Source organism: Hemitrygon akajei, chromosome 13, assembly GCF_048418815.1.
Source record: "Hemitrygon akajei chromosome 13, sHemAka1.3, whole genome shotgun sequence".
NCBI classification, from domain to species: domain Eukaryota; kingdom Metazoa; phylum Chordata; class Chondrichthyes; order Myliobatiformes; family Dasyatidae; genus Hemitrygon; species Hemitrygon akajei.
In genome coordinates, this window is record NC_133136.1 from 60,279,517 (window position 1) to 60,299,376 (window position 19,860).

A 19,860-nucleotide genomic window follows, 5' to 3' on the forward strand; every position below is an offset into this window, starting at 1 on the left:
ACTAATGCCCCAACACTCTCTTCAGCTGTCTCTTTCAGATCCTGGGGTGTACACCAACTGGTCCAGGTGTTCTATCTACCTTCAAATTTTTCTGTGTCCCAAGAACCTTCTCTCTAGCAATGGTAACTTCACACAGTTCATGACCCCTGACACCTGGAACTTCCATCATACTGCTAATGTATTCCACAGTGAAGACTGATACAAAATGCTTATTTATGTCATCAACCATTTCCTTGTCCCACATCACTACCTCTCCAGCATCATTTTCTAGCAGTTCGATATCCATTCTCACCTCTCTTTTACACCTTATATATCTGAACAAACTTATGGTATCTTTTTTTTAATATTATTAGTTAGCTTACTTTTGTATTCCATCTTTTACTTCTTAATTTTTTTTTAGTTGCCTCTGTTGGTTTTTAAAAGCTTCTCTTTGGCTATTATGTCTACTTTGCCTTGTCTTGTTGACCACAGTTGTGTCATTCTTCCTTCTTCCTCTTTGGGATCTATATATCCTTTGCCTTATGAATTGCTTCCAGAAATTCCAGCCATTGATGCTCTGCCATCATCCCTACCTATGTTGTTTTTCAATCAATTCTGTCCAGCTCCTCTCTCATGCCTCCATAATTCCCTTTACTCCATTGTAATACCGACTTCAGCTTCTCCTTCTCAAATTTCAGAGAAAATTCTATCACATTATGATCACTTGGCCCTAATGATTCTTTTATCTTGAGCTCTCTAATCAATTCTGGTCATTGCACAACTCCCAATCTAGAATAGTTGATCCCCTAGTGGGCTCAAACATGAGTTGCTCTAAAAAGCAGTCTCATAGGCATTCTAGAAATTTCCCTTCTTGGGATCTAGCACCAACCTGATTTTCCCAATCTTCCTGCATATTGAAATCCCCCATGACTGTTGTAACGTTGCCCTTTTGCCATACATTTTCTATCTCCCATTATAAGTTGTAGACCACATCCTTACTACCGTTTGGGGGTCTGTATACAACTCCCACCAGGGTCTTTTTATCCTTGCAGTTCCTTAGCTCTATCCACAGTGATTCAAAGCCTTCTGACCTAATCACGTATTTCTACTGATTTGATTTCATTTTCTACTAACAGAATAATACCACCCCCTCTGCCTTCCCACCTGTTCTTTTGATGGAATGTTTATCCTTAGACATGAAGCTTCCTGCTATAACCTTCTTCCTGCCATGATTCAGTCATGTCAACAACATCATACATGCCAATCTTAAACTGTGGTACAAATTCATCTACCTTATTCTGTTTACGGTGCGCATTCAAATATAACACCTTCAGTCCTTTTCGATTTTGTCTGGTTTTTATTTTCCAACTTACCCTATTGACTGCAGTTTTGCCCTATCAACAGCCTCTCCTCTCTACAAATTATTTCTATGTGTAAACCAGCTACCTCATCTTCATCTGCCTTTCCAATGATAGGTTTTGCATTGAAGTATGCGCTACTCAGGACATTAGTCACAACATGCTCAACCTGTTGATTCCTAACTTAAGGTGGATAAGTCCTCAAGGCCTGATGGGATATATCCCGGGTTATTGCAAGAGACCAATGAAGAGGTGTCAGAGGACTGATGAGTAGCTAATGGTGTTCCATTAATAACTATGGAAACTATAGACCGGTGAGTCTCCCATCAGTAGTCAGGAAGTTGAGATAATTCTTAAGGGTAACATTTAGGAGCATTTGGAAAGCCATAGCCTAATTAGGAAGAGCTAGAAAGGCTTTGTGCAGTGTCTTACTAACTTAATTGAATTTTTGACAAGGTGACGAAGTTGATAGATAAAGGTAGATGTTTACATAGATTTTCATATGCAGTTGACAAGGTCCCTCATGGGAGACTCATCTAGAAGATTAATTTGCATAGGATCTATGGTCAATTGGTCATCTGGATTCAGAACTAGCTTGCTCCTGGAAGACAGTGGGTAATATTTGAACAGACTTTTTCTAGCTGGAGGTCTGTGATTAGTGGTGTTCTGTTGCGATCTCTACTGGGACCTCTGTTGTATGTGATATATATAAATGACCTGGATGGAAATGTAGATGGTTGGGTTAGTAAGTTTGCAGGTGGATGATAGAACCAACAGAATCTGCAATCAGTTGAGAATTTGAAGGGAATAAAATGAGATTAGTGTGAATAGGTGTATAGTAGTCAGCACCTATTTGATGGGCCAAAGTCCACTTTATAACTTTATGATACCAACCCACCCAACTGGTGACAACTACAGTATCTCTCAAGTCCTTGAGAGAAATTATCCCTAATCACCATCACCACCACAACCATATCCTCTTATGATGCTTCAGACATTATGAAATGGAACCTTGAGGTGATCATAGTTTATAGAAAAGTATCAGTAAACTGTATATATCAAACTGCAGGGAAAAAATAATTGTCATTATATTGGTGAGCATTGCTTGAGTTCCTGCATTTTGGTAATGATAAGCATATCTTCCAACCTAATCCCTTGCTGTGTTAATCACAGTTACATACTTGGGCTGGTATGTTAATTCATGCTGAGGGTAAGGTTAATAGGTTTGTTCAGGCAGCAACTGATTTAAAATGCAGAACTAGTGAGCTGCACACTGATAAAAAATATATTTTGTAAACTCTCTCGTGACATTCAATGATAAGTAAACTTACTTGCCTGGAAAATGGATTTTGGGCCTATTTGGTGCCCTCAGGTGGCAATTCATACAGTGTCAAATCAGAAGTTACAACAAAACGATGAATCTGGGAGATCCTCACTTTAGAAAGTTATTATTGTGGCTGGTCTGTCTGAAGACATAGAGTCATATAGCACAGAGAGTATTAAAACCTGCCCAGTGCAAGTCTTTGAGCTGACACATCAGTAAAGTTACAGAATATCAGTGTAATGAGGTCATGGTGCATCTTTTTAAATGAGGCCACCTCTGAGTGTAGGTCTGTTTGTCACACTATAATAAATAGATGATTTCAATAGACAGGGTACAGAGGACTTTGCCTGGAATGGTTTATATCAGTTCTGAGAAGAAACTGGAGAGGCTGGAATTGTTTTCTTTGGAGTAGAAGAGACTGAGGAGGGATCCTGATGGAGGTACACAAATCTATGAAGTGTATACTATAGATTGGGTAGTTGAGATGAAACTTCTCCCAAAGTAGATGTTTTCAAAATGAGAGAGAAACAAATCTAGAGTAAAAGACTTAGAGACGTTCTGAGGAGCATTTTTGTTCATCAGAAAGTTGTTGTAATTGTAATGGATGTTCACAGCCAAGGTCAGTTTTCTAACACAGCGCTGGCACATCCAGGAATCAAAGTTGCTTCTCAGTAAATTAAACTCCTAACCAATATTCTTTACTCAGCTTCCTATCATAAACAAGAACCAGTCTTTTAATATAAATTGCAATATAAATATAAATTTTAATATAAATTGTTTTTAATATAAATTGCAAGATAAAATTAGTCTGAAGTTAAAAGGATAGTTTTGCAAATAAACAGCACTGTCTATAGAGCAGAGGTGGCTAGGTCACAGCATGGTGCTGGCTGTTCTAGAGATGCAGTGTGAGACAATGAGGTATGGTTACTGGGCCTGCACCAAACCAGACGACATTATCTAAGTTATTTAGTTTAAGGATTTTTGCAGACCAGACTGATATTATCACTTATACATCAAATAGCTGATCTTTCAATAGATTGTGTACTCAGAAAGTCAGCCTTCACAGTATTAATTTAGGTTGTTGGGGATTTCTGTTGCCAGAAGCAGTTAGACCATCTGTATGAAAAGGAACATGAAAAAATATCTCATTCATGTGAAGTTTCAGGAACAGCTTCTTCCCCTCTGCCATCAGATGTCTGAATGGACAATAATCCCACAAATACTACCCCAGTAGCTTTTTATTTTTTTTTTTGCACTACTTATTTCATTTAATTTTTATATGTAATTCTTATTGTAATTTATAATTTATTTTATTATTATGTATTGAGATGTACTGCTGCCAAAATCAACAAATTTCATGACATATGTCAGTGATATTAAACTTGATTCTGAAGTCACCAGGGAGCAAAAAACCATATAAATGTAAGAGAACAGTCAAGCTTATTAGGAATGGTCAAGAAAATGATAACAAGAATGGCAGAAATTCAGGCTGACTAGAATCCATTCCACTGCTTTCAATTTCTATGATGGATGGCTCACTCATCTGCACTTGTTGGTATGTCTTTTTAGTTTATAAGAATTGTACCTATGTTTTAGAAGTCTTTTGTGTTTCAGAAATTGCTTGGAATTTGGAATTATTTTATCAGATAGAAAACCTCTATGGGTTTTAAATGTGTTTCATGAATGTTACCTAAGTTCAAATGTGCATCAATAAAAATTTATGAAATGTGTTTAAACTACTTTGTTAGCTGAAGTTAACTCTTCTTTGGTAGGGAGAGGGGACCCACTGCTCGAATAATGTTTTTTACCAGCTAAATTTTCTACGGAAGACAAGCGGGGAAGCAATCTAGCCTTTGAATAGTAGGTGGCTGCAGTATAACCTCCCTTTAGGGAAGCTACCTATGTCGGATAGCACTTACAATATTTGTTTGAGTTCAGAACTTTGAGGACAACAAACCCAATATCCTCACATTATCCGGAACTATCTGTGGTATAGCAGAGGTAGAGAATCTCATAACGTTTAAGAAGTATCAAGATCAAGGGTTCCCAACAAGTTTATCCCATGGATCTCTACCATTAACCAAGGCCTCTGTGGACACCAGGTTGGGAACCCTTGATCTAGTTGAACATTTGCATCTTCAAGGTTTAGAAGACTGACAGATGTAAATAATATAGCTAGGTAGTCCTTGGTCAACATGGACACGATAGTCTAAAGGGCCTTTCCCTGTGTGGTATTTCACTTTGAGTTTATGATTGTCATTCACAGTAATAGAGTATGTACAGCTGACTGGGTGGGGGTGAATGATGGCACTTAGAAAGGTTCCCTTGAGTGATATAGGTTGATCACGGTAAGACCACTGGTAGCCCTGAGCCCCAGTGAATAGCAGGAACTGCTCACTGATTGAGAGAACATGGACCCAGAATTAGCAATTCAAATATCATCAACCTTTCCAGGGAGCAGCTGACACCAATTTTCTTTTAATTAAAGAGTATGATTTATGCATATCAATTCACACATAATTAGTGCAATGCCCTGTCAAATATCTATAAAGGTCAGAAATCATAAACTATTAGTTCATTTTCTGTTTTTAAGTAATTAATATGTGTTGTGCATTTTGATAACAAATAATCATGCAAGAAATATGAGGAGTAACATACATCTGGTTTAACCGGTAAACTGGATTTGGGTTTCTTTGTTTCGTGGCTGCCTGTAAGGAGCCAAATCTCAAATTGTACTTAGTACACATAGTTTGATAATAAATGGACTTTGAACTTTGAGTATTTAAGAGGTAATGTTACAGCTATATAGGACCCTGGTCAGACCCCACTTGGAGTACTGTGCTCAGTTCTGGTCACCTCACTGCAGGAAGGATGTGGAAACTATAGAAAGGGTGCAGAGGAGATTTACAAGGCGGTTGCCTGAATTGGGGAGCATGTTTTATGAGAATAGGTTGAGTGAACTCGGCATTTTCTCCTTGGAGCAATGGAGGATGAGAGGCGACCTGATAGAGGTGTATGAGATGATGAGAGGCATTGATCATGTGGATAGTCTGAGGCTTTCCCCCAGGGATGAAATGGCTAGCATGAGGGGGCACAGTTTTAAGATGTTTGGAAGTAGGTACAGAGGAGATGTCAGGGGTAAGTATTTTATACAGTGGGTGGTGAGTGCATAGAATGGGCTGCTGACCATGGTGGTAGAGGCCAGTACAACAGGGTCTTTTAAGAGACTCCTGGATAAGTGCATGGAGCTTAGAATAATAGAGGGCTATGGGTTACCCTAGATAATTTCTAAAGTAAGTACATGGTTGGCACACCATTGTGGGCCGAAGGGCCTGTATTGTGTTGTAATTTTCTATGTTTCTAAAACCTGTGAAAAGGTAAATTGCTTCAGGAAATATTAGTCCAATTTCTCAGTGAAAACTTTAAAAGGGCAAACATATATGATACAATTTTTACATTCAATTTATGTATGTAAAAGGTGCAGATATGTTTGGTCACTGGCAATTACTTCTTAGATACATCTTGCAATAATCCATTCCTGGTATATGGGTGTTGCTGGCAAGGCAAAATTTATTACCTGTCCTTGACATGTCCTTAAGAAAGCAGTGACCTTTTGAGCTAATCTAGTCCTTGGAGTGAAGTTACTTCCAAGTAGATGCATCTTCAGCCAGTGGAGAACTTCCTCTTTGTTTTGTAATTGTTTTATTTTTATTAAAGTACAGTGAAACTTTAAAATGTCAAGAGCCGCTGTTCGCACTCCATCTCTTCGATTCAATTCTTTTCACCAAGGCTATAGTTAGTCTTGGAGCTCACTAGTTTTAGTGGAACCTGAGCTGAACACCTCTCAGTTGGTGATTGCAGAGTCAATTCCATCATATTATGACCACTTCCTCTTAAGGGTTCCTTTACTTTAAGCTCTCTAATCAAATCTGGTTCTTCACACAACATCCAATCCAGAATTGCCTTTTCGCTAGTGGCCTAAACCACAAGCTGTTTTAAAAAGCTGTGACATAGGCATTCTACCAATCCCCTCTCACACGATCCGACACCATCCTGATTCTCCCAACCTGTGTGCATATTGAAATCCCACATCATCATTGTAACATTGCTCTTTTTTACACGCCTTTTCTATCTCCTTTTGTAATTTGCAGCCCACATCCTGGCTACTGGTCAGAGCTCTGTATATAACTCACATCAGGGTCCTTTTACATTTGCAGTTTCTTAACTCTACCCACAAGGATTCTGCAAACCTATGTCACCTCTTTTCAAGGGCTTGATTTCACTTTTTAGCAACAGAGCCACCCCACCCCCTCTGCTGACCTGCCTGTCCTTTCAATACAATGTGTATTCTTGGATGTTACGCTCCCAGCTATGATCTGCACTACAAGATCATCTACCTTATTTCATACACTGTATGCATTCAAATATAACACCATCAATCTTGAGTTCATTACCTTTTTCAATGTTGTTTTTACATCACCAGAAATTACATTTTTATTTTATTTTATTTATAGATGCAGTGCAAAACAGGCCCTTCCTGTCCACTGAACCAAGAGGCAGAGAGAGGGAGGAACGTAGAAAAGTTGCTTGTAGAGGATGCCAGAATTGAATTACAAACTCTGACGTCCAGGCTGTAATAACATTGCAGTAACAGCTATGCTACTGTGGCACCCTAACCCCTTTCTAAGCTTGCTGTCTTTTTTTTATTCTGGAGACTTCCATAGCCTCTCTTGCACTCTCCTTCCATTATACTTTATCCTCACTTTTCCAAGCTGTTGAACCCACTCCCCTACTGTTTAGTTTAGAACCCTACCCACAGCCCTAGTTACACGATTCATCAGGATCCTTGTTCCAGCATGGTTCAGGCAGAGCTCCTTCCTTCTCCTGAACAGAAGTTGGCTACTGTGCTGTGATATTATGGGATGAAATGTTTATGGGCAGGATCTTCAAGTGATTTTTCACCTTGTCAGGTAGATGTCAGAGTTGTAATTACTAGACGCTTGGCTCAAGGTAAAGCTGGACTTGAACTACTGCTTGGACATAGTAGCTGGCCATGATCTAATCCATTGTACTTGCCTTCAGCTCGATTGAGTTAAGTTCACTATAGACCATCTTTAATAATGGTGGAAAGCTTTTAAGGGATCACTCACATGATGCCAAATGTGCACTAATTTAACTAACATTGCTTTGTTTATAATACAGTCGGCCCTCCTTATCCGCGGGTTCCGCATGCGCGGATTCAACCAACCGCAGATCGGGAAAACCCGGAAATTCTCTCTCCAGCACTCCTAAACCATACAGTATAACAACTATATACATAGCATTTACATTGTATTAGGTATTATAAGTAACCTAGAGATATTTAAAAGTACAGGCAGTCCCCAGGTTATGACCAAGTTCCGTTCCTGAGTCCATTATTAAGTCAGATTTGAAATCGAAACAGGTACATCTGGTATTATTTAGCGTCAGTTAGTGAAACATTTGTCTGAGGATATAGTATATATTTTACCTTTCTATGCATATAAAACACTTAAGAAACATATATATTTCAATAATTAAACCATTGTATTGCTTAGTAATAATTGTAGCTTTCATCAGGGCAGGGACTTTCACATGCTTCATTAAAATTGTTCCGATCATTGACCGACTGCAGCCTAGTACTTTTCCAATGACTGATGGCATTTCACCTCTTTCTGATCGCTTTATTATTTTCACTTTATTTTCAATCGTGATCCTCATTATTTTCATGAACAGGAACACTGTGGATTCAGAGCTACGCTGGGTCCTAAAGTCCACCGCGCTGAGACAAGTTAAATAAAAGTTAAATAAGGTCCAGGGTTCTGCTGGGTCCTAACCTGCCGGACAGGTTAAAAAAAAGACTTGAGCATCCGTGTTTTTTGGTATCTGCGGGGGGTCCTGGAACCAATCCCTCACGGATAAGGAGGGCCGACTGTAACTGCAACACATTACTCAAGGCTAAGTATCGCCAAAAGTATAATTTTGATAATGTACTTGTACACATGCATTGTGCACATTATATATATTTAGTGGCATTTTAATTTCAGTGAATGGGAACTTTTAACAAAGATTTCTAGAGTGGAACTTTGACTCCTAATCTTTAAATGTGCTCATGGCAAAAAAAAAAAGAATTGCTATTTCCAAACTTAATTAGATTTAACAAAAAAACAGAAAGAAGTCACATTGTGGGTCTCTAATTTCAAATGTCCAGTGTGTATCTAGTAATTTTATTGCAGATTGTACAGTTACTATACATGATGTGAGAAAAATGGATATAACTAAGAAAAAAGTAAATATTAAATTAACTTTATAGCACCAAGCATACTGTTCAGAGTTAACCTTGATGAAAAGATAGAGATGAATTCAAATTTGGAGAGGAGTCAAGCGGCAATGTTGAGTCTATGCCAAGAGCAAAAGGTTATAAAGTTAGAGACAGGCTAAGATAACTGTGATATCATGAAACTTAATCGATGGTGCTGAAGTGTAGAAGGCTTAGAATGTGTGCAAACAAACTGGAGAAGACATGGTCTCACCTTACTTCTTCGGCTCCAGAATGCAACAGCTTGTCCTGCCATAGCTGCTGAATGTCACTAAAATGAGAGCCAATTATACTAGAACAAACACTAGTCTTCTGAAATTCTGAAAGGTGAAGTAGTCAAAGGATATCACAGCATGTGTTCAAACTACACAATTATAAACTGTATTGTGTAGAACGTAGCAAGCTGGAGACAATCTCCAGTGCCAGAGGAAGAGCAGGACTCAGTCTCAGTGCTTGAGGCTCGAAGTCGAGTTACATGCACAGGTTCATGTATCCACAGGTGCAATGGAAAGCTTCCTTGCAGCAGTATCTCAGATACATAGCGTCAGATACACAACTTTCACAAGAATGCATAACTTAGTGACATAAATCGTGAACAATTATCTCAGGAAGAACACAATTAAAACAAAACGAAGTCCATTGAAATGCAAAGTAACCATAGTGTTGGCACACTGAGGTAACAGATAGGGTCTGCAGACTGGTTCAAGAAGCAAATGATTGAAGGGAAGTAGCTGTCCTCAAAACTTGTATTGTAGGACTGCAGGTTTCTGCACCTCCTGCCCATTGGCAGCTGCAAGAAGATGACATGACTTGAATGGTGGGGATCATCGATGGTTGACTTTTTCTTCTTGAGGCAGTGCCTCATGGAGAAACTACTGATTGTGGGGAATGATTTGCCAGTGATGCATTGGGCTGAGTCCAGTACTCTCTATAGCTTCTTATATTCCTGCCATACCAGCCATGATGCAACCAGTCAGGATACTTTCAATAGTACATCTGTAGAAGTTTGATAGAATGTTCAGTGACGTGCCAAGCCTCCTTAACCTCCAAAGATGTTTGCATACCTTTCTTGTGAATGCATCTATGTGCTGGGTGCAGCAATGGTAATCTGATATGTTAACGCCCAGGAATTTGAAGCTAAGGAATAGCAGCAGCAAGAAGATCAGGAAGACAAGAAAGGCTCTCACTGGAATGTCCCAGCAGAATACCAGCAGCCTCATTTCCCAGTTCAGCAGAAGACGGCAGTGGCTACATAAGTGAAAAGGCACTCCATGACTTATATTACAAAAGGATATTGTTAAATTATAATTCACAACCTAATGGAAATCCCTAGCATAGTCCATTAGTACCCAAATAATGTGTAATTATCTCTCACGTCTCCTTTTATAGCATTCCTGGCTTTAATCATAGCACAGAAATAAATGAATTCCTGTCCCATTTCTTGCAATTGCTCATCATTAAAACCTAGATGGGCCTTGTTTTAAGGCATGATTCTTGTTGTCAAGCAACACTACATTTTTTTTTAACTTTTAGCCAGCTTCATGATTCCATGAAGATCTAGCTGGGTGACTGCTCAAAATCCAGAACATCAGAAATAGGTGAAATTCTTCTTGATATGAACAGATGCTCAAATATTTTACTATTAACAGACACATTTCTACATATAAGAATAAAACCCACCTCGTAAATTCTGTCACCAGAGGAAACCTATTTTTTACATATACAGTTGTCCTGGAAAATTGCTTTATGATTTCATTCATTTTGTATAGATTACTTTTCCATTTCTGCCAAAACACAACTAACTTTTCCATCCATTAATATTTTGGGTCTTGTAATCAGTTAATCTATATAGAATTCTTTCCAAGGTTAACATATTGATTTCAAGGCACTGCATCCAAACTCAATCAGTTTACTCTCAATAGTATACAACAAAGACTGCATAGTTGTAGCTTGATCTCCTCATTCTTCTATCTGAAACATTTAACATAAGACAGGATCAGAATTAGGCCATTCAGCCTATTGAGACTGCACCACCATTTGATCATGGCTGATCCCGGATCCCACTCAATCCCATACACCTGCCTTCTCACTATATCCTTTGAGGCGCTGACCAATCAGGAAATGATCAACTTCCACTTTAAATATACCCACAGACTTGGCTTCCACAGCAGTGTATGGCAGAGCATTCCAGAGACTCACTATTATCTGGCTAAAAAAAATCCTCCTTACCTCTGTTCTAAAATGTTTCCTCTCAATTTTGAGCTTGTGCCCTCTAGTTCTGGATACCCCCACCATAGGAAACATCCTCTCCACATCCACCATATCTAGTCCTTTCAACACTTAACAAGAAAGGTTGGCATTCTATAATCATTTTGGATTCTATATTTTTAAATCGTTTTTGTTTCTCTGCAGTCCCTGCACAAAAGGCAAACCACACACAATTCTATTTACAAGAGGGACAAATATAAAACATCAAGACTGGGACAGAACAGAAGGTCAGATGGATGTGTATCTGACCTTCAGAACACTCCATACTTTACACTGCAGTGAAGTGATCCACTGGATAACAACTCCCACAGATCTGCTCAAAAATATTTGAAATACTTTATTGACAACCAGTAAGCCAATCAAAATATTGGGCTATAAGATGATCTGTCATAGTCAGTTGAAGAGGAAAAGCAATGGAATAAAGCATTCAAAAATCTGGTTCAATGCTTTTGGAGGACATTTCCAATGGGGCGATATGTAATCAAAGATACAATGGTTAAGAGTATAGATATACGTCTGTGTATATCATATACACACACACACACACACACACACACACACACACACACACACACACACACACACACACACACACACACACACACACACACACACACACACACACACACACATATATATATATATACACACACACATGAGATACCAAAGGTCATATCTGGGAAGAGCCATTGGTGGAAATGCATAAGCTTCAATTAGACAGCCAGGAGTGAAATAAACTGAGGTCAGTCTAGGGATCTTGCCATAAACAAGTGGAAAAATCTTGTTGAATGTAAAGGGCTAAATCACCAGACTAGCTAAAGCTGATACAAGAGCTACCAAAGGATTGAAGGTTAGCTATTGGTGTTCTACTGTTAAAGAAAGGCTCGAAACATAAAACAGGAAATTATAGGCCAGGAGTCTGACATCAGTTGTGGGAAAGCTATTGACAGGTATTCCAAGGGACCAGATATATATGCGTTTAGATAGACGTGGACTGATTAAAGATAGTCAGCATGGCTTTGTGCATGGTAGGTCATGTTTAATCAATCACATGGAGGTTTTTGAGGAAGTTAGCAGGAAAGTGGATGGTGTCTACGTTGACTTTAGCAAGGCATTTGACAAGGCCCCACATAGTAGGTTGGTCAAGAAGGTTCAGTCACTCAGCATCCAAAATGAGATAGTAACTTGGATTAGACATTGGCTTTGTGAGACAAGCCAGACAGTGGTAGTAGATAATTGCCTCTCTGACTGGAGGCCTGTGACTAGTGGACTGCCACTGAAATCGGCCCATTGTTGTTTGTCATCTATATCAATGATCTGGATGATAATGTAATTAACTGGATCAGCACATTTGCAGATGACACCAAGATTAGGGGTATAGTGGACAGCGAGGAATGCTTTCATGGCTCGCAGAGGGATGTGGATCAGCTGGAAAAACGGGCAGAAGAATGGCAGATGAAATTTAATGCAGACAAGTGTGAGGTGTTGTACACAGTCAGCCCTCCTTATCCGTGGATTCCGTATGCGCGGATTCAACCAACCGCGGATCGGGAAAACCCAGAAGTTCTCTTTCCAGCACTCGTTGCTTGAGCATATACAGACTATTTTTTCTTGTCATTATTCCCTAAACAATACAGTTTAACAACTATTTACATAGCATTTACATTGTATTAGGTATTATAAGTAATCTAGAAATGACTTAAAAGTACAGGCAGTCCCCGGGTTATGAATGAGTTCCATTCCTGAGCCCATCTTTAAGTCGGATTTGAAGTCGGAACAGGTACATCTGGTATTATTTAGCATCAGTTAGTCAAACGTTTTTCTTAGTATATAATACATATTTTACCTTTCTATGCATATAAAACACTTAAGAACATACATATTTCAATAATTAAACCATTGTGTTGCTTAGTAATAATTGTAGCTTTCACCGGGGCAGGGCCTTTCACATTCTCCATTAAAATTGTTCCGATCGTTGACCGACTGTATCCTAACACTTTTCCAATGACCGATGGCATTTACCTCTTTCTGATCGCTTTATTACTTCCACCTTATTTTCAATCGCGATCATGATTATTTTTGTGAACAGAAACACTGTGGATTCAGAGCTGTGCCACGAGGTCCTAATGTCCACCGCACGGAGACATGTTAAATAAAGTCCAGGGTTCCGCTGGGTCCTAAAGACCACCGCACTGACGCATGTTAAATAAGGGACTTGAGCATCCGCAAATTTTGGTATCCGAGGGGGGTCCTGGAACCAATCCCCCGCGGATAAGAAGGGCCAACTATACTTCAGTAGGACAAACCAGGGTAGGTCTTACACAGTGAATGATAGGGCACTGGGGAATGTGGTAGAAAAAAGGGATAGAGGAATGTACATGCATCATAGGTAGATAGGGTTGTAAAGAAGACTCTTGGCACATTTGCCTTCATAAATCAATGCACTGAGTACAGGAGATGGGATGTTACATTGAAGTTGTATAAGATTTTGGTGAGGCCTAATTTGGAGTATTGTGTGCAATTTTTGCAACCTACCTAAATGAAAGATGTAAATAAGTTTGAAATAGTAGAGGGAAAATTTACAATGATGTTGCTGGGTCTGGAGTACCTGAGTCATTAGGAAACATTGAATAGGTTAGCTTGTGTTCCTGAGATATCTTAGAGCACTTGCTCCATTGCACTTTGCCAAATTGCTGGAGCTGATGTGATGCCAAAGACAAGACCATTATACTGGAACAATCCTCTGAGTGTTGGTTGTGAGGAACTTTCTGCTTGACTCCTCAGTCTCCTTTTGCAGATAGGCTTGTGGTAAGTTAATCTTTGAAAAGCTCTCCCAGCCTGCCAAAGATGCAACAATGTCTTCTATCATGGCAGGGGATACTGCGCAACTCACAGTACAGGGTTGATGTTCATTTTGAGGATCCCGCATATGCAAACAATTCCAGCCATCACTTTCTTGATCACTGGGATAATGAGTGTAGCTCTTCAGCCCTGAGAAGAATGCCAGACACCTCCAAGCTCTGAAGTTCTGCATCCACTTTAGGATGCAGTGCATAAGGCACTGCACACACTTTATAGGATCTTGGTGTTGCTGCTTTATCCAGTTTAATTCTGTCCTTCATGCCTTTGAATTTACCAATACCCTTCTCAAATGCCTACTCATTAGCATTAAGCAGCTGTGACAGTCTATTCCGATCCATACGATTTTGCAATCTTCTTCAGTAATGGTAAGCAGTTCTTGGCATGACAGCTCGCCTTTGTCAGACTCTGTGTTGTCTGATTCAGTTTCACATTCGGTCACTTTATGCGTTTGTTTAGTGTTGTGTATGAACCTTTTCACTCTGTTTTTTTTCTCTTTGGTTTTGCTTTTTTGCACACCCTTTCTATGTGGCCTTGTCTATGACATATTCTGCAAACTTCTCCAACATCACAGTACTGGGAAAGATTGCACAGTTCTGCAATGCACTTAGAAATGCTTTTATCCTTTGACTAGTTCCTTTTGTGAAATCTAAATCTCTCAGCTATTCCGAGCAGTTTTGGGCTCAAGTGATTTTGTAAAATTTCAACAATTCCATTGAACATCTTCCTTGCTGGCTTTTCAGGAGTTACTTAGGAGACTGTAGGTTTTAGAATCCATTAAGCTAAGAGGAGACTTTCTTTTCCTCATCCACATTGTTAGCATTACAAAACAGTTCAATTGATTCATTATATGATTCCCAGTCCTCATAGCTTACATCCACTTTCCCAACTAATTCCATCGGCACATTATTTTCACTTCAGCTTTTCTAGTTGTGTGTCTCTCGCTGTGTACTTTTAACTGCCACTCACTCATCCCTGTGCTAGCATCCGTGACAGCCTTCTCCGTACTGGTTCACTCATTCCGCTCACTGTCTCTCTCCTTTTTTCCGAGTTCTGTCATCTCATAACTGTCTGTGCAGTTGGTGATATTCACTGACATTCAGGTTCATACTTATCACCACTTTGTTGTGTCTGTACCACTATGTATCAAATAAATAAAGGGATGCACTTGGAGGTGTAGTTAACATGAACATTCATTTTGCAGAGAGAGCAACAAATCAATGCACGAGTAAGTTATCAGTCAATCATTAGTGCTAAGGGGAATAATTGCACTAAAAGAAATAGATCCATACACTGCAGGTTAGGAATTTATTCCTTCAAATGTAAAAGATTGACAGGAAATCTGACAGAAGTATACAAAATTATGAGGGGTATAGATAGGGTAAATGCAAGCAGGCATTTTTGGTCCTAGTCCATTTAAAGGTCATCAGTTTTGCTGCAAGTGAACTATTGAACATAATTTCAAACATTGTCCTTAATGAATATCAAACTCCAGTAGGCCCTAAAACTGTCAATAAATACTATCAACAAATACTGTCAGCTGTTTAACACAGAAAACTGAGGGAGAAGATGTAATTTTCATCTTTGGCTTTATAATGCATGTGCTGCCATTGAGGCTCTGCCACCACTTCAGGAAAAAGCCAAATTTAGTATTTATATTCTAGGTCACTGTGTCATGAGAGAGAGGCTCTCATTTGCTAAAGTTATATTTAGAATCACAGCACCATCATACTTGAGAACTTGACTCACACATAGAAGTGATGAGATGGCCAATATTGCTCCAAGAAGTGTAAGACAGATGTCAGGCTACCACTCAATGTATTGAGTGCTGTGGTTAACAAGTAAGAAACAGTTATGACTCTCGTGTACTTCACGTCCTTGTCAGGGACTTCAGTCAGGCTAGATTGAAGAAATCGCTGCACAACTACCATCAGCACAACACCAGGAGACCAAGAATATTTGTCCACTGCTATACCACAATCAAGATGACCTATCACTCCATCCCTTGACTGCACTTTAGGAAATCTGACCGTTTGGCTATTTCCTCCTATGTGCATATAGGTAGAGACAAATGATATAGGACAACAAATGACAAAAAAAGTTGTGGCAGCTGGAGATAGATGAGGGGACATACTTTAAAGATAAAAGTATAGGCAAGATGTCAAACGTAAGTTTTTTTGCACTAAGAGTGGTGGGTATATAAAATGCATAGCTAGGGGTGGTTGTAGAGGAAGATATTTTAGGGATATTTAAGAGACTGGGCACCTGGAGTGTATGGGGTGTCCACGGTGGGGCAGAACCTCAGGTAAAGGGGCTTGTTGTGTCTATTCTGGGGCAGCTCATTCACTGTTGGTCATCAGTGGGCACTGTGTCTCCAAGTAGCTGGCTGTATGCAGCCAGTACCCCACATCGACTGGCAGGTTAAACCAGATGAGGGTAGTCAGTGGGCTCATACCCCAGCGAGACAGGGAACATGCCTGTCCTAGCATGTGAAGTCAGCTCTGGCAGACTGAGTGAATAAAATCAACAGTGAGATCCAAAGGCCGGGAAGCTGGTTCTGCAACACTTTGTGGAAGGGCATTACAATGCACAAACTAAATCATGGTCATCCACTGCAACCAAGGAAGACCCCCGTTGTGGACTGCATGTGGACTTCCAAAGTCAAGAGAGTGAAGGTGCCCCTCTGCAATAGTTTTTCCGCTTTTAAAACTCTCCTACACAGGTCTCCTGTCATTGTTGGATATGATAGGCCACTAACAGGTAGGCAAATGGATAATAGAAAAATAGAGGGCTATGTGAGATGGAAAGGTGAAGGTGAAGTAGGTGAAAAGTCACCACATCATTGAGGGTTGAAGAGTATGCACTGTGCTGTAATGTTCTAGGAGTGCCTACCGGACTACTTTGAGCTGGTGGACTAGGTCGTGTTCAAGGACTCATCAGGGGACCAGAATAAATATGCCACAGTTATCACCATCTTTATAAAAACGTGTGGATGACTGTGTCCCCACAAAATCAATCAGAGGTTTCCACAACCCGAAATCCTGATGACCAAGAGATCTGCAGTCTGCTGAAGGCCAGATCAGTGGTGTCTAGGAAAGTACAAGAGGTCCAGGTATGGTCTCCAGAAGGCTGTTTCACATTCAAGGAGGTCATTTGGACTAAACCTGAATCACAGAGAGATGCTCAACAACTGTGGCAGGGCTTGGTTGATGTCACCTCCTACAAAACAAAACCAAGCAATGTAAATGGAATGAGGTTTCACTCCCAGATGAGCTAGATACCATTTATGTTCCCTTTGACCAGCCAAACATCGAGGCACTTTCACGACCCCCACAGTCCCGGATGACCCTATGATCTCAGTCTCTGAAGATGATGTAAGAATATCCTTCAGGATGCTGAATCCATGGAAATATTTGGTCCAGGCAACCACCTGGCCAAGTGCTGAAGACCTATGCAAATCAACTGGCTGGAGAATTTATGAACATCTTTAAACTCTCACTTCAGCAGTATGATGCAGTCACCTGTTGCAAACAGGCACCAATCATACCTGTGCCCAAGAAGAACATGGTAATCTGCCTCAAACTCTGTTGTTCAACACCATTTACGTCCACCATGCTGAAGTGCATTGAGAGCTTGGTCATTTAGCATATCAACTTCCGCCTGAGGAGTTACCTGGGTCTGTTCCAGCTTGCCTGCCTCCACAACAGGTGAACAGCAAATACCATTTTATTGGTTTTTCACTCAAATTTGGAACGCATGGACAATGAAGATACATATGCCAGGAAGCACTTTCTTGATTACAACTAAGTATTCCACCCTATTATTCCCTCAAAACTCTCACTAATCTCTCAGACTTGGGCTTGGTACCTCTCTATGCAACTGGATGCCTAACTTCAGCTAGTAGAGATTGACAACAACATCTTCTCCACACTCAGTATCAGTATAGGTACACCTCTGGGATGTGTGCCTGCTTTACTCATTTTAGAACTATAATTATGTGGCTAAGTATATATCACATTCAAGTTTGCTGAACACACTGCTGTTGTTGGCTACATTAAACACAGTGATGAATCTACTTATAGGAGATTGAAAATCTGTTTGAGGCATGCCACAACAACAACCTCTCACTCATCAGCAAAACCAAAGAGCTGATAATTGACTACAGCAGGGAGAAGTTGGAGCTCCATGAGCCAATCCTCATTCGGGAAATGGACTAGTATGCAATTGTCATTACCAAATGGAATGATAACCATATAACAATTACAACATGGAAACAGGCCATCTTGACCCTTCTAGTCCGTGCCGAATGCTTACCCTCACCTAGTCCCACTGGTCTGCACTCAGCCCATAACCCTCCATTCCTCTCCTGACCATATACCTATCCAATTTTACTTTAAATGACAATACCAAACCTGCCTCTACCACTTCTACTGGAAGTTCATTCCACACAGCTACCACTCTCTGAGTAAAGAAATTCCCCCTCATGTTAATGATGGCACCTCTACTTTCTTAGAAGTTTGTGTAGATTAGGTATGTCACCTAAAACTTCTATAACTGATTGCATCATGGTCGTGTATGAAAACACCAGGAATAGAAAAATCTGCAGAAAATGGTGAATACAGCCCAGTCCATCACAGGCAAAACCCTCCCTACCACTTGGTACTGCCACAAGAAAGCAACATTCATAATCAAAGTCATCCATACCATTTCCTCTACTCACTACTATCAAGCAAGAGGTGCAGGTGTCATACGTCCCTCACCACCAGGTTCAGGAACACTTAACAGCCTATAACCATCATGCCCTTGAACTGGTGTGGATAATTTCACTCACAGCCACTCTGAACTGATACAATGACCTGCAGACTCACTTTCAAGGATTCTTTACAACTCATGTTTTCACTATTATTTTTATTTGCAGGTTGTATTCTTTTGCACATTGGTTGTTTGGTAGTGTGTGTCTGCTTATGTATTATTTTTCATAAAATTCTATTGCATTTCTTTTTTTTCTGCAAATGCCCTCAAGAAAATAAAATCTCAGGGTAGTATATGGTAACAATGCATACTTTGATAATAAGTTTACTTTGAACTTTGAAATTTGGGAAAGAATGAATCTGTCATTAAACATGGGTGGTGCATAGCATACTTATACAACAATCTGCTGGAGGAAGTCGGCAGCTCGAGCAGCATCTGTACAAAGAAAAGAACTGCTGAGATTTAATGCCGATTTCCAACCCAAAATATAGACAACTTCCCAAACACAAGAGATTCTGCAGATTCTGGAAATCTGGAATAACACATGTAAGATGTTGAAGGAACTCAGCAGGTCAGGCAGCATGAGCTTTTTTATGGAGAAAAGGGAGGAGGAGGGTCTCCACCCATAACAAGCAGGTTTCCTGTTGGCCAACCATTTTAATTCCAATCCCCATTCCTATTCCAATATGTCAGTCCATGGCTTCGGCTACGACCATGATGAGGCCACTCTCAGGTTGGTTGGTCTCATCATGGTAGTAGCAGAAGGTGTGGACTCATGTTCTTTCTGGGTATCCTCCAACCTGAAAGCATGAAAATTGATTTATCTAATTTCTGGCAATTTCTTCCTCCTTCTCCTTCTCTCTTTATCCATTGGCTATTTTGGTTCCCCTATTGCTGCTTCTCTTCTTCTTGCCTGCCTATCACTTCTCTCTGGTGTCTCTCCACCTTCCTTTTCTCCCATGGTCCATTCTCCTCTTCTATCA